Below are 15837 nucleotides of genomic sequence, written 5' to 3'. Positions count from 1 at the left end.
TCCACCCCCATGTGCCCCATCCCCACCTCTCCTCGCTCGCACACACACGGAGGGGCTTGGCACACAGCATTTCACAGCCTTCCAGCCTCGGCTGCCCGCCCCCGCCCGAGGGAGCCGCCCGCCCGCCGCGCTGCCGGGCACCGGGGCCAGCGGCCCGGCGAGCAGCACCACACGGAGCTTGGGAAATCCGGGCACGTACCTGAAATCGCGGCTTGTGCCCACTCAGGCAGGGCCCCAGAGCCCCAGCGGGCCTTAGCGGGACCCCTGGGGTGCATCTTCCGCAGGGGATCCCGGGAAAATCGAGTTACAGGGCTGGGGCAAGGCAGCATTCACCCGCTGCCGGAGCAGGGCTCCCCAGAGGCTCCTATCTGGGAGCTTACAGCACTTCTGACTGCACAGGCAGCTTTATGGAGGAAGGGCATTTTAACAAAACGAACAAACAAAACAACAAAAAAACCCCAACCCAAAATAAAATATATAATAAAAAAAAGTTTGTACCCGATATTGACTACAAAGCTCCTAAACTTCCACTCTTAGTCCGTGGCTCCTTATAGTAACAATACATCGCAATGTTGTTTAGACACTTAAATAACTAGACTACAGATGAATGATAGCATTCTAGGTGACTGAAATGGGGAAAGAACTCCTCCGTGTAACTCAGAAAGTCAGTATCCCTACCAGAGGTTGTTGGTGTTGACACAAACCCCTGACTCTTAAGATCAGCCTTTTGAAGCAGGAGATTTTAATGCTCAAATGCATATTCATTTGAATACCGCTTGCCATCAAGTCTGCCTTATCTCAGACATGGGTGGGAGCAGAACAAGCCGCAAGACTTTATGTAAAATGTATGAATTATTGAACACTTTTCAGTTGCAACAGGAAAAATACCAATTGCCAGTCACACCAATTCAAACGGAATAACCTGGTAAATGTCTCTGGTTTCATAAGATTCTTCAGCCTTTGAGCTGCTGCCAAGAGGGGGTTGTAGGGATGCAGCCAAGCAAGCAGCGAGCACAGGTTGGGGCAGATGGGGCAAGGCCAAGCTGTGCCCAGAATCCCTTGGCTGAAAACATGGTTTGAAAATGCCTTGCCAATGCCTAATTTCATGGGGCATTACACTTTTCAGAACGCCGATGTTGAGAGGCCGGAATGATACTGTGGTGAAAGTGATCAAGCATTTACTTCAGGCTAATGAAGGAAACTGATCAAACTTGGAAAGGCCTCAAGGGGAGGGTAAAAAAATCAGCCAAAGGGCTGTATCATAGTGGATATTAAAAAAAGTCTCTTGCCTGCTTGATAACATGCATAAAATAAGTGTGTTTGAGAACATATACATCATATATAGTCTGATGAAAAACAGTAACTCCACAGTAATTTTCATGGTCAGTATGAAAGGCAAAAGCTCCTCTTAACCTGGACTGAGGTCAGGTTTGTGGGCCTGGAAGTGTTGCCAGCAACACAGAAACATTAAATAACAAATCAGCGGACAGCTCCTGAGAAGTTGAAAGATTAATTTTGAATCACTAACATTTGTTAATATTAGCAAAGCCAGACCCCAGTACGTTCAATACCTGCCTTCCAGAGCACATTAAAAACTCCAGCTAAACATGCCATGGACTTCCTGCCAGATGAGAAAGAAGTCACTTCACTGCTTTTTCTCAGGATTCCTGATACAACAGATCAGGACATGTGTCTATTATTCAGGTTGAGGAGCTGCAGTAAACTGCAAGAAAGCTGCCTTGTCTGGCACTGGTTTCTGACAGAGCCACCTCTAACACTGCTGGCTTATAAATCCCTTAGAGCACAGAAAATCAGAGCCAGAGAATTCCCGTTCAAATGGTGCAACTTCATATAATGCAGTATGTACATCAAGTAATTCTTTTTCCCAATTGTTTGTAAAGATGTCAGCCTTGAATGGCAGCTAATCACTAGAAGCAGAGACCAACTGTTAACATTAGGTTTTAAAAAAGCACAAGTGCTTAAGATGTTCAGAGACACAAAAGAACAAAGAAAAGTCTTTGTGGCTGAGGGCTCCTTTCTAATTAGGGCAACAAGGAAGGAAGAAAGAAGCACCCCGTGGAAGAAGGTGCAATGGACAAATGTGATGATTCAGAAATGAAGTCATGAACAGGAAGGATTAGGACTGAGCTGTTTATAGGACTTCAAACTACCTCTAGAGAGTGCTTAAGTGTTAGGGAAAACAATGGCAGGGAAATCCACGGAAGCACATCCACGCTTTTATCTAAGCTTGTGTGTTTCCCTTAGTAGATACAGAGGGAAAAAGAGATTTGGCTTTGAATCCTCTAAAAGGCCACAGTTTGCTTCTCATGCCCCCTAAGAAGGTATTTAAAAACCTAAGAGTGTGGGGAGGGAAAGAGCTTTGGAAAATGATGCTGGAAGTTACTGGGAAACCTTGGATGTCAACATGGACAGCATGATCCCAATCCCATGAATGAGACAGTCAGAGGTCATATGTCCAAACACTGTATCACATAAGCCAAAGGAGAAGACAGGTGTCCAGTTTCCTCAGATGAAGAGCTGCGCAGTAACACCAGGGTCTAATGCGCAACACAAAGTGTACAGCTGCGAGATTTACCACTGCTGTGACAGGGAATACTACTCTCTCAGCAGGGTCTGTTGCTTACAACCATCAAGTGTAACAGATCAGGGACTTCTGTAGTATTAGATTTGAGATATATGAAAACATATTAATAGTAAGTTCTTGTGGAGGAGTGGGAGCTGGAGTTGGAGCTGGCATACGAGCAGACAAGGGAGTGGCAGAGAAGAGAGAGTAATTTGGTACCAGTGACAAGTGTAAAGAGGTAACATGTCTGGAGCCATGTGACTTCCTACCCATTCCCAATTTAGCCAACTGCCTAAGAGGCATATCTATCCCTTCATGTTTAGCTATTTTTAATGTGCACAGAATTTGCTCTTTGCCTCCCCTTGTCTGTCAGTGTCTTCAATTCATTAGTCTTGGCAGTCTTAAGATTTGGGCTTACTGAGACAAGTAACATCTTCTACCCTACGGGCCCAATCCTTCTAGGTCTTACTCAAGAGTATTTCTTCCTCTTTGGAATGATCTTGCTAACCTCTGCAGATATTTCAGCACAGGTTTGTTCAAGAGAAAGAGCTGTGGAGTAGGGACTGTAATTGCACTGACAGGCATGGAGTTCCTGCCTGTCACAATGGATTCGGCACTGTTTATTCACTATTACTCAACCTGCACACCCCTCACTGCCCCAGCCGACCCCCAGCCAAGCTTACACAGCTACATACCTACATCAACAGACCTCTCCAAAATGGTCCAGTGGGTGGGGTCTGGCCAAGTGTCGATCCATGTGCTGCTTCTCCTCTGCCTAACACCTTTTTTTTCCCTTAAAGAGGTGGGGGACAGCTATTGCAGCAGGTGGGGACTGGGCTCTTGGTGGTAGCCCCCAAGCATCCACTCCCTTGCTGCCTTCCCACCATGCAGCCTCCAACACAGCAGGATACATCTTTCCTGGAAGGAAACCCAGGGGATGGACATGGGCTCACCTGGGGCAAAACACTGCCGTGGTCTCCCAGGGTGGAGTCTGACTGTTCTGAGCACAATACTCCTACCATTTCCATGAGGCTCACTGGATAACAGCAGGCAGCTCACCCACTGAAAATATTCAGATGGGTTAGCTCTGCTATTTACTAAAAACATGCAAATTGTTCGAGCTCTTGATAAGCATTAATAAAGTAAATGGGGAATGCACATAGTACATACTCTGTGACCAGTCTGGCAGCAACAGAGGATTTTCTGTGCTGGCTTTTCTGTTCTTGATTTCTATGTTTCTGTGATTCAAGCCATAGGGAAAGAAGGGAGATCATCCATGGTCATGAACTGAAGCTTCAGGAACAAATCATATTTTCAGTCATTCCATTTTACTGAATAAAGGAAAAATGTATTATTTATTTTTGAACATGTCTTTCCTTCTGCTATGTCTTGTATTTATACTTTTAATAATAGTTTTTGGCATGAACTCATGGCTTAAACCAATATTTATCATCATATATAATCATGTCACACGTACAGGAGCCAGGATATAACGACTTTGGCTTTATTTTTGTAGACAACAACGAAGTTTTAACATTAGTTATGAAGAGTTAAGCAACTTTTGAAAAACTCTGTGTCCTTGCCTTTACCAGATTTTCAAGCTCACTTGAAAAATACCAAAGGGGAGAACTAGAACAACTCTGGTATCTTTACACTAAATGCAGGAAGGTTACTCTTTTTGTTATGTACACATATTGATCAACAAAATTAGGATCTGAGATATAATAAAATGAAGAGCAACTTTTAAAAGCTTTGTAGGCAAATGTATAATTTTACCAGACTGAAAAATATTTTTTCTAAGAAAAAAAAACCAAACAAAAAAACCCCAAAAAACCTCCAAACAAACAAACTAAACCAAACCAAACCAAAAACAACCCACCAAAAATAACAAAAAAAAAACCAAAAAAAAAAACCAACAGGTTAACCTAAGCCCACAAAGTGCTAAGGCCTGGAAAAGTCTTTCTTGGAACTGGTAGTGCTCCTGGATAAATAAAAAGGCTGCTTTCAGACTTTCTAATATCATCTATTATTTGTCCTCTACCTGAAAATGCTGAACTTTCAAGGTTTGAAGTGACAGCTATAGTTCATTTAAGTCACTTGGTGAGCAGTGCACCTAATGAAGATTGTCTTCCTCAGGATTTATGATCCTCTGCTATTTATTGCTTCCAACAACAGTAATCCCTGCTTCCTCTAAACTCTCATGACCACTCCTGCCCCTCAGGACAGGAGAACTGCCCACCTCTGTTTCCAGCTTCATGCAGCCAACCTGCACTGCCATCTTCACAATTATCCTTTTAATTTAATTTCCCCAGGCCTCCATTATTGTTCTTCTAGATACTGCCCTCAGATATCAATATTTCCAACTCCCTCCCACTTCCCCTTCTGTATTTTCTCCCTCCCTGTGGACAAAGCAGCAAGCAGGTTGTGCAGCTGGATTCAGAGCTGTGTGTGCTCAGGCTGAGCAGCCAGCACACACAGGAGCTGCTTTAGGAAGGGAATGTTGCATGTCCCGTTCTTTTTTGGATTGATACCTTGAGTTCCACTTCAGGAGAGTCAAGGAGAATCAGTATAGCTGAGATTTCTTCCTTCTTCCTAGGTGTTTAATTTAGCAGGTGTCTAGTAAGTCCAAAATTACTGGCTGAGGCCAAGAGTGTGAGACAAACAAACATAGCATGATTGTGTTCCCTTAAAAAGCCAAACTCTGAAAATAAAATAAACAAACAGCCCACATGCCAGCTACAAAGATTCATGACACAGTCTTTGCTCCAGCAGGAGATGCTCTATGTCTTCTCAATGATAAGAACGCTCTGCTGCTTTAAAGGCTTTATGTCTGGTCTAAGCAAGTATACAAAAGGTAGCGAACAGTGCTAATTAACAGTGCTCATTGGAGCCTGTTCTTGAAGAGAAAAAGCGAAATGCTTGTGAAAGTAAAAATCACAACACCAAAACTTGTCTTGTCACAACATTCATTTGAAAACAAAGTCCTTATTCCTGAAATTATTGTATATTGATATTTTTGTTATGGAAACGGCTCTGTTATCCTGTCTCCCTCCTGCACCTCGGTTTCGTTGCAGTGCTAAAGTCTGCACTGAAAATGGTTTCCAGTAAGTTATTTTACAAAAATGCCACAAATGTTATCTCTTTATATTTGCCTGGACAGACAACCCCAAGTTTTATGTGGAAATTCAACCATTGTGTGAAGGGTGCATGCAGACAGACATGACTGTGGCTGGAGAGACACACACAATTCTTTTTCCAGAATTGGAAGAGGATAATCTATGAAACAGATTCTCTCTTCAGTTGGGCTAAAGGTAGGAACAATCCCCTTCTGTTCATCCCACATCCCACCAAAAAACCCTCCTGCTCTCAAATAAAACTCATTTTGTTTCACCCTCCAGACAAAAAACTTGGAAAAAGAAAGGAAATTACTTTTTTTTTTTTTTCCATAAAGCAAAAAATACACAGCAAGAACACAGAAGGAGGCCTGGAAGTCTCAGAAACTGCTAATGAGAGCTGGAGCATTAATATATAGGCCAACACCACGAATCCCATCAGATCAGTTATGTAAAAGGCAGCAGCGCCTGACTTGCTCTCTGAAATGCATCAGTGCCCTGCAGGGCTGGGGGAGGTGGCCCTGCCACACAGCCCTCTCCTTCCCTCTGTGTCCTGGCCCAAGGCAGCACGGATCCCTCGGGCTCGGGGTCCCGGTGCTGCTGGGGGTACAGGGACAGAAGAGGAGGGCTGATCAGCCTGAGGGTCTGCGCTGGGGCGGGAGCACGCAGGGTGAGACAGCCTGGGAGAAGCTTGTCCTACTGCTCCCTCTGCTGTACCCATCCTGTGGAGAAATCCCAAATGCCAGCGCGGAGAGGTGGGGTAAGGCACGGCAGCTTTGAGCGCGGTCTGCAGGTAGCACAGACTTGGGGAAGAGGTAAAGTCGCTGGTGATGAGGCAGAAAGCACCAGCACGCTCAGGAGATGGCAGGGCACACACCTTTGTGCATCAAACGCAGCAAATCTCTTCGGCTCCCTACCCGCCAGGGTTTCACTTGTGCCTCCAGAACGGTGCAGGGGAATAAAGCCTCTCCCTGGCACGATCGCTTTGGGACACGGATTCACATCATGATCCCATCTGAGGATTCAGATGGGTGTCTGGATCAGCCCCAGAAAAAGGCTCAAGGAAGCTCGCCTTGGCAGGGCATTAGCCAAGTCCCACATTAGGGAATTCTGGCAGCAACACCACCCAGCAAAGGGGGAAAACAGCCCACCTCCAGTCACATCACTGCCACGCCACATATAAACAACAGGGAGCACAGGGGGAAAAGAAAAAAAGCAGAAAGGAAAGAGGAATAGTGGCTTATGGTAATGAAGTCAATTAATTATGTGGTAATTAACAATCTGATTGTTCTAGAGAATGTTTCTTTCTAACCAAAACCACCTGAACACAACTGCAGTCAATAATCCCACCCTGTACTCTTCTTTCTGAGGGCTGAGAAATTGGCAGATACCACCTATGGAAGACATTAGCAGCTGCCATGAAAGCATTTATTTGAACATAGGGAAAACTTGTACCCCAAGGAAAATACATATTCTCTGATATTCAAACATTACAATGCACTTTCTGAAATCTTCATAGCAATATTTCAGTTGTATTCACACTTTCCTCTTGGCACTAATTTATGGAAATCCAAGCTAGAGAAGAAACCATTTCAAAGGAAGAAATGTCTCTCAAGCACTTTCTCTCCGAGAGCATGCACACTATCAGAATAGGGAGGAATGATGAGAAGAATCAGCACCTTCAGGAAAAGTGGACACTTTCCATAGTAAAAGAGGGGATGAAAGGCCGGAGGGCAAGGTTAGGGCTTTTAAAATTCAGCCATACACTCATCTTAAACCCTCTGGACAATCTCAAGAACTTGATACAACTTGTACCAGAAACAAAACAACCCTTTCTAATGGCAATATGAAACTAAAAGAAATTAATCAGTGTGTTCCATCAAGGCAATGTTAACAGAGAGACTGCATTCACTGTTTCTCTCCATGCCCCAAGTATTATTTCCTCCTGTATTGTAGAACATCTACCAGATAATTTAAATATGGGAAACCAGACTTTACGATATAGCACGGTGATAAAATGAATTATATTTAAATGTCAGTGGAATATATGAAATAGAGCAAATTTGGAAGAAATCCATTCAGTAATTTTAAAGTTGTGAATAATCGGCACGGCATTTTCAAATGCACTTGGTCAAATTCATGACCTAATTCTGCTCTAAATTCTTTAATTTTAGTTTTTCCAAAGCTATATGAGCCATGCAATATTACAGTAGTATTAGAATGCTGCAGCAGAGTAGTGAGTCCTGCTAAAAAATTCCACCCTTAAATGAATGACTTCAGCGAAAGAATGGGGCATGGCAATCTGGGGCAGAATGAAGCCCATTATTTTCAAAGGCAGCACTCCAGATTTTCATAAATGCAAACAAATGTGGTTTGACCACAGGACTGACACAATGTACCTAATTCCAACTTTCCTAAGTTATATGGCAAGAAGAAGCTAGACTGGAGCTGAAAATATAAACTAAACAACTTCCAAGGGAAAACTGAGATATTGAAAAAAAAATTATTGGTAGTAAGCCAGTAATAATTGCAGATTATTTTGGCACTGGCCTGTTAAATTTCATGATGAATAGCCACAAATATGTGAAGTGTGAGAGGCACAGAGACCAAGCACAGGTCTGGTCATAACCCACTCCCTGTCAGATGCCACAAAGCTGCTCCTTTTTATAGTACCTCCTTCCATCTCACTGAATTAGTCATATTTATCCCCAAACAAAAAAAAATATGGAGTTTTTTTTGCTTTGTTTAGAGAAGTGCATGCTTTATCCAAGAGCCTCAGACATTCCAGTGTAAATTATTTGTACTTCTCGCTACAAAAAGTCTTGCTCCAGGACTTTGTGACAACACTGACTACCTGAGGGAAATCAAATTAACAGCAGCTGAGACAGAACTATTAAAGGCATGTTTTCCCCTAGGTACAGTAGTCTGCTAGCGTATCCACTGGCACTGAGAGAGAGTGAGGATAAAGCAAGGACATTTCTCTGAACCATCACTATCTTTCACATTACTGTCTATTCTTGTGAGGGAGCTGTGGATGCAGAGATATTGATAGGCACTGGGGTTCCTTGAGCCTCAACTCAAGCATGCAGATTTTACAGACATGCACACCATGAAGACAGAAGCTTCCAAAATAAATCAAGCAAGCTTTTTGATTAAGACTACAGAGGTAACTGCAAGGTTGTTGCTTGTTCCGACTGTAACGACACAAGGAAGAGGTGCACCTAAAGCCTCTCCTGTGCCCTCGTGCTCTCAGGAGGCACCATCCAGCCTCCAGAGAAGGAGGTGGGTTTGGGATGGCACCCAACCTCTTCCTGCACAACCTGCCAGGGCAAGATGCTCTCAAAGCAGTTGTACTCATGCACCTGGATTAGCTCCTCCTGCTCAGTGAGGGAGATGACATGTCTGCTGCTTCCAGAGAAGGTCAAAGACACATACAGTAGCAAAATGCTCAGAGTGGCAGGGTCCACCTTTGTAACTGGGAATACCACTCTGAAATGCAGGCAGGAGACCACCATGCTGTGCCCATGCTGCTCAGGCATTAGCCAAGAGGTCAGTGTAGCAGAACTTGTTAAATACCATGCTAGCAGTGGTAGAGACCTGACCAGGTCTCAGCTATGCCATAGGTTTGTTTTGTCAGTTTAGGAATTCACACATTTAGTTCCCCCCTCGCACTTCTCATCTGCTTTGTATGCATAGCCTTCAGTGGTTTTAAGGTGGGTGTCATGTTTCTAGGTGCTCAGTGCAACTAAAACTTTGAGTACCTTTGACCTCCTAGCACTACTGGGACTAAATATTGAAAACCGTTCAAGTAACATTTTTATTCCATTTAGTGAATGGAAAAAATAACTACATTGAAAGAAAAATGCACCTTGCTTCAAAAGCCTCTTTAATCAGCCCCAGAATCTGAACCAATGCTGAGCCTAAAGATTTAAATTTGGCTTAATGAAAACTGAATAGACTAAAAAACAACAAAAGAAGTCTCTTTACAAAAGGTATGGATTTGACCCAGCCAGTAAATAATTAAAGCTCCTCTCTGTTCCCTTCCACTTTCTATTTTAAGGCTTTTCATTATATGGGATCAAAGTCAGTTTGAGTTGGAGAGAGTTAGACAAATCCATCACGGAGGCAGAATGAATGTATGATCTCATCCCCTGTGACAGCAGCCCGACGGTACCACCTGTTTGAACTCGGCTCATACCACTTCTGATGACACTGGCAATGTCAAGCAAATAGCTCGAAATTCAAGGAGGGGGGGATGACAACACTCTCCACCTAAGCAAACAAAAAAAAAACCAACCAAAAACAAAAAACCAAACAACAAAAAGAGCTGCAAACCTGGCATGAGGAATGCTTACAGGCAGTCAGTGCTGCAAAAAGAGCAGCCAGAGAAAGGGTTCAGACCCCATGAACATAAATCACTCTGGGCCTCAGAAAAGCAATTGTATGAAGAAAGATTGATTTCTGTTTGGAAGAGTCAAATGAGAGAGCAATGCAAGACAGCTGTATAAAAAGTTATAAATATTAAAAATACGGGAAATTAAACATCCTTATTTATTTTCTCAAAATGAAAGAAAAAGCATACACTGAAGCCAGAATAAATAATTAAGAGATATGAAAGGCAAGTTAAACAGTAAAACTGACAGGCAAATTTAAAAGAGATTAAGGAAAATTCTGTTCTACCTTTTGAAACTTAAAATATAAGTTTACCCTGTGGAGCTGTCTGCCACATAATATAATTGGGACCAGAAAGGACTATAAAAAAAAAATTCATTAGATTGTTAAGGAATACCCACATGTTCCCATCAGAAACTGATCTGTTTTAAAAAGAATATAATCCTTAATGAACCTTGTTTTTTTTTAAGCAACAAAAGACAAACATTTATACTTTCTGACACACACAATGATTAAGTGTCAGGGATTAAGACATCACCCTTAAGGGGAATCCCCAAGGATTAAGAAAATCCCCCTCTTGTCACATTATTCCGGAACTGTCAGCCGAACAGTTCCTGAGCACTGTCAGGAACAATGTACTGGCCCAGATCCAACATACCAATGTTTGGTTAACACTAAAGTTCAGTCAAAAGATTTCTGTCTAATATGCTTGTTTAAGGAAAAAGATGACAGCATTGTGAGTTTACTATAAAGCTTTTTGTTTTAAACCATTTTTTGCTCTGACTGCCAGTAGCTAGAAGCACTTGAAGATGAAGGCAACAAGCATACATCAACTCTACTTGGTTTGCTGTGTAAAACCCCTTTGGTCTAGATCTGAGTCAAGATACACTATTTCACTTCTTTAAGCTGCTTGATGTGTTCACCACAAACTTGACTTCAGGTGTGCCACTGCACCAGGCACACGTGCAGTTCTAGGAGTTGCAGGGTATTCTGGCTGATTAAACCTGCAACAACACAGATATGAGTCAAATTATTTCAGATATAAAAAAAATCTCACTGCTGTGAAATTTATGCCATTTTTTTCTTAGTCTACTAAGATGAAAACAAAGAAGCAGTTTAGCACTTCACTAGCTGAAAGAGCTATTTCAAAACATGCTCTAGATTAAGACTGCACGGCAGGACCTTTTCCCAGTGAAAAAAGGCACTCTAGGGACAAGTAGAGGCCCACAACAATAATGTTCTCTTTGGTGACCTCATTAGCATCTGATGTGTAGGAACAGCTTCTTTAAATGTGTGCTTTTCCTGTCTACCTCTAAATGGTCTTTCATCAAACTCATAAAATTACTTTCACTTGGTACAAACCAGATAAATAAACCTGTTATTCAGGCCTAGCAGCTCTTGAAATGAAGGGGGGGGGAAAAAAGCCTGTAATAAAAAAAAAAAAAAATAAAATTGGAAAATGTTTTGATGCTTTATGTGGGAGTTAGCTGTATGCAGAATTGAACTGTATTTTCTTGGTTTAGCTGAACTAAGCTGTACTGACAAGAGCATGCTGAATTAGATCCGGTTGTAACCCGAGGTGAACCTGCAGGGTAAACCTTACGTCACTATATTGCTGCAGTTCTTTCTTTTTTCCACGAGCAAATGTGGCTCACTTCCCTCAGTCTCTGAAATGCCTTATCGTGTGTGCTGGCCATGGGGTAGAAGTCTAAATAGAGCATGTTTGGATTTATTCACTTCAGGCCTCTGGGAATGGAACTGAGCTACTGGGAGAGACTGAAATAAGACTACAAAGGCATGAAGGAGGCAAATGTGAATGTAACGAGGTATTAGAATGCACCCTGTATTTAAAAACATTTACCCACAATTCTGATTCGTACTTTTGGGCTGTCGCCTACCCAAGGCAAAACCAACACCATGTTTCTCTCTCAAAGCCATGCAGGGACAACTTGCCTTACATTGTGGGGTAATTTACCTTAAGAGGTGACAATGCCAAGCCTTTCCTGGCTCCAGTAACAAATACTTAATTTCTACAGCACCATCCACACGACTTTGCAGGATAAGATATAACTCTCTTCCAAGAGCCTGGCAGCTCCTTAGCACGAAGGACAATGAGGACATACAGTACTTGGCATGACGATCCCCTCTGCCAAATTTCCATGACCACATCACTGCTTCACAGACATAACTGAGGAAATAAAACAGTTTTAAGTTCTACCTTACAGCCAGGCTTACAAAACGTGCTCTGTGTTCCACCTTCAGGCATGTTCCTAAGCACAGAACTACTCTCTTTCCCAGAACCAGCTTGGTGGCACAAAGTGGGCACATAACCCTCTGCTATCTCAGTGCCTGATGGCTCCTTTCCTTCCCAGCTTTATCCCTGACTTTCTGTGGCACGGCCGACCACATAGGAGGCCTCCCTGAATTAATCCATGTACTTGGAGAAAAAGCAGCTCTATTTGCAGTTGCACCAGATAGGTAACAGACCACTGTCCACAACACAGGCTCTTTACCTGCAGCCCCTGGAAGGAGTCCTCTGCCTGCTCAGTTGGAATGGTAGGACACTGTAAAAGGTTTTTCCTTCATTAAGTGCTATGGTGCTAAATGTTATTTTCCAACTGTGTATAACCATTTTTAAAAAGAAATTCAGGTACATGACCTTGATAATGATTTTTCTTCAGCTCGCATGCAAGGGAGATGTTCTGGAGACACCATGATTTTGCTTAATAAAAATATAAATCTCCATATAATTTCATCACTTCGGGCCTTGAATAACTGGAAATCCTCCTCCTACAGAATTTGTCATGATTTCCTCTCTTTGAGTTCAATGCAAGAAGTACACAGCTAAATTATGCAGGACTACAAACTTACATAACTGTTTGTGAGATAGAGGAACATAAAATAAAGGAGCTTTAATAGTTAGGAATACAGAGAAGTCCAACATAGAACTGAGGAAAAAACGATTTATCATTTGTTCTTCAGGTAGACAGGCTTACTAGTATTTAATTAGTATAAATAGAAGTAAATCTGAGAATATACTGACATTTCCTTAGACATATGGAAACCAAGAGCTGGCAGAACTAATCATGAAGCAGCTACCTGAACAAACATCAATATGTAGAAAGGTGTATTTACATTAAGAAATTACCCATCTCTTGTCTTAGATGTATTTACATTAAGAGATAACCCGTCTCGTGCCATAGTTTCCCCTCTTCAACAGCAGTGCTGTGATGAAGGAAGCACCAAAGGGGATGCACCCACATGGCTCACTGACACCACTTGCACACAATCTTGAGTATCAGGCATCCACAGCAAACACATGTAATTCTTTTCACTGTCTTTCACCAGGAGGTTCATCAGCAGTCTATCCTTTATGCCTTTTGGTAGTTTGCATTCTCCTTTTCTTGGAGCAGAGTCTCACATTACCCAGGCAGCTTTCTACTCTCAATGCAAGAATCTGGAGGGAAATATAATCCATCAATGCTCTGCCTGGTTTAGTAAATCCCTCTCACACTGTTCATCATTCCCTTTGGCCGTGCAACTTGAGCTCTGACTCTCTGCTTGTGGGCCTCTTTAATCCTTTAGCTTTCTATCTGGATGGCTGTGGGCACAATTTGCCAACCCCCGGTCTCTTTTTCTAGTAGCTGATAAGGATCTTTGCTCTCACTTGTGATCTCTCCTACCTCTGCTGAAACAGCAAAGAGCCTTTTACAAGGTCATGTATATACACACCTTATAGTCAGGTGTTCTCTAGCTTACAATGAAAGCCACAGGACAGCACAAATGAGCCTGAATGGGTTCAGGATGCAAGGTACTGTTGTAAAAGTTATACTCAGATACAACCAGACACGAGGATGAAAAGTGGATTCCTTAGCATATGACATTTTTTTCAGCATACTCCAAGCATGTGCATTTGGAAATTGTTGCTGCTTTTTTTCCTCATGCAGATTACAGTTTGCAGCTCCCCTGCACTCTTCTCCCATTAGGTGTGTGAATGAAGCATAGAAACAATTTGTTTTATCGCCTCCATTCTCACAAAAGAATTAAATTAAAAATAGCAGTATGGCACCACTTTTAACAGGGAAGCAAAATAGAACTATAATGGCTGCAGGCTTGCTCCTTCCCTCCTATACCAAATCCTGTAATGGGAGGGAGGTTGCAGCTCTGCTTGGAATCCTTCTACTAGATTCTGCCCTCAGAAAATGTTTTTTGAGAGGAAGGTCACTGTGAAGTGCCAAAACCCATGCCTGTACTCGTGGTCCTCAGGCCATTTTGCTGGAGTAGCTTATGATCCGTTTTGCAGTTCCATCTTGCTGGCAGCCCATTTCCATGGTGATGGTCTTCTAGAGACCTGCCAGCCAAGCAGCATGGGGGTCCATTTTGTTGAGAAAGCTTCTCAATTTATGGGAGCTTTACTGTAAAACTAATACAGGTTGTTGCTTTTTAATTTTTACTTTCCTAGGGACAGAGAGTGGTACCAATATCCAGTTTGCCCATTCCTTTCCTATCCTACAAGGTGTTGCAAGTCTGCACCTCAGGACACTGATATAAATATATAAAAATATAATATAATACATAAAAATATATATAAAATAGCAGGATATGGCTTGTACTGCTGACACCCATTTGATACATTTTTTCAAAACCACTGGGCATGAATCTGGTCCATGGAAAACTGCAAACAATAATCTGAGCTTTAAAAACCTAAGTAACTAAAGATGTCTGAATTAGGCAAGTAATACTAAGCTAACAAAGCTCTTCAGTTGCTCTCTAAGATACACGACACTCTGCTTACTGTTGGAATTCAAAAAAATGCACAAAAATACTTATTGGCGTATCTTAAACTGCTGTCAGATCTAAGATGAAGGTTACTGGGGCTAAAATAAGGGATAGAAACAACCTGTAGAGGAATTTGGTGTTTTGGCTTATTTAAATTTAACACTTAATACTTAAGGATATATTTGGCCCCTGGTATTTAAGGATTTTCTCCACAGAACACCCATTAAGTCCTACAAGGAATGTAAGTGTGCTATTTCCATCAATACTACTGGATTTACAGGTGAACTGAGATTCATCCCTGAGTTCACAACTGCAGCACAAAAGCCCTTGGCTTCACAGAAGACAAGAGAGGGAGTATCAAGGACAGAAGGGCTACCCAGAGATACTTCTCTGCAGCCTTTCAAACAGCACTTGGAGGAGATGTTTGCCCTCTGCAAAGACACTGTCATAGAGGAAGATTTGGGAGCAGGCCAGGGGCTGGATCACAGGACCCAGCCATCCACAGGTCCTGAGCACAGCATTCCTAGCAGCGGCTGACTCCAACCACGAAAACAGTGGTGGAAGAGCCAACCAGCCCAAAGTGTTAAATCTCCTCTAGCCCTTGGTCAGTGATCTGCTCAAGTACTACTCTGCACACATTTTGTCATACAAGGAGTGGTGACCCTCTCTGAAAATTTCATGCTATGGACAGGAACGTTTAATGTGCTTCCTATAATTTTATGCACAGATTTTCCACCTAATACATACATAAATCAAACTTCTGTGAGTTTTGTTACTAGAAAAAAACCCTGTGAAACTATCAAGTTTTCCTAATGCTTCTGCCACATGCAGAGTAAGCACTATTGTGAAAGCTGCGTGCTCAGAATGTGCTAATTGCCAGGTCCCAGGAGCATTCCCTTTAGCCCACTACACATATTCTCATAAAATAGCCTTTACCACATTGTGATTACAGTCACAGACCCATATTTT

At 42.4% G+C, this 15837-nt stretch overlaps 1 protein-coding gene across 2 annotated transcripts in view; it reads right to left on the bottom strand.

The window, feature by feature from the left end:
* The window catches only part of DTNA (dystrobrevin alpha), a 226291-nt gene that overhangs the window by 184010 nt on the left and 26444 nt on the right, over positions 1-15837 (bottom strand). The window lies entirely within an intron of this gene.

The sequence above is a fragment of the Poecile atricapillus genome, chromosome 2 (assembly GCF_030490865.1).
Source record: "Poecile atricapillus isolate bPoeAtr1 chromosome 2, bPoeAtr1.hap1, whole genome shotgun sequence".
In the NCBI taxonomy this organism is placed as follows: domain Eukaryota; kingdom Metazoa; phylum Chordata; class Aves; order Passeriformes; family Paridae; genus Poecile; species Poecile atricapillus.
The sequence above is the reverse complement of the archived record's forward strand: the minus strand, read 5'-3'. Positions and strand labels throughout refer to the sequence as shown.